We start from the raw sequence: 890 nt of genomic DNA on the forward strand, positions 1-890 counted from the left end.
AATTGCAAGAGAAATTAAAATCAAACAGAAGAAGAACCAAACTCAGATCTCAATTTCTCAAGAGTGCAGTAAATGAAACAGAGAGATCTCAGGGTGGAATTGAAACAGAATATCTTCAATTCTCCAACACCCAAGATTCAAACAACTTTGCAGGAAAGAAAACAATAAAACCCAGAGGAAGAGAATTCAATTCTCTTCCCAGAAACTCTCTCAAATGTCAAGTGCTCTCTCTCAAAAGTTCCTCTCCCGAATTACAATTCAAGAACTCCCCGAAAACTTTAAATTCTAAGCTATTTATACACTTTCTTCTAATGATCTTCAAGCCTTGAATTGGGCCTTGGCCTTGATGGAATTGGGTTGCTAGTTGCCTCCGTTGATTGCTCTAAGTGTTGGGAAGAAATCCACTTATGAACCGGCCATGCAAGTCTCACGTTTGAGCTAACGTTTGAGGTCAAACATTAACTCAAACGTTTCCTTGTGAAATAGTGCATAAGGCCTCATTTTGCTGTCATCCACGTTTAGCTCAACGTTTGAGGTCAAACGTGAGCTCAAACGTGGATCCCCCATGCATTCTTTTTGGCCAACGTTTGGCCCAACGTTTGAGGTCAAACGTTGGCGCAAACGTGACTCAATTAACTCATCAATCAGGGGTGTTCTTCCATGCTCCTATTTGCCAAAATGTAGCCAACGTTTGACCCAACGTTTGAGGTCAAACGTTGGCTCAAACGTCGTTGCCAAAAGCTCACTCTGCCTCCTCTTAGGTGCCAACATTTGCCTCAACGTTTGAGGTCAAACGTTGGCGCAAACTTCACCTTCCAGGGGCGCCATTTTTCCTCTTTGTGGCGCCAACGTTTGCCTCAACGTTTGAGGTCAAACGTTGGCTCCAACGT

This window comes from Arachis hypogaea, unplaced genomic scaffold (genome assembly GCF_003086295.3).
Source record: "Arachis hypogaea cultivar Tifrunner unplaced genomic scaffold, arahy.Tifrunner.gnm2.J5K5 arahy.Tifrunner.gnm2.scaffold_26, whole genome shotgun sequence".
Taxonomy (NCBI): Eukaryota; Viridiplantae; Streptophyta; class Magnoliopsida; order Fabales; family Fabaceae; genus Arachis; species Arachis hypogaea.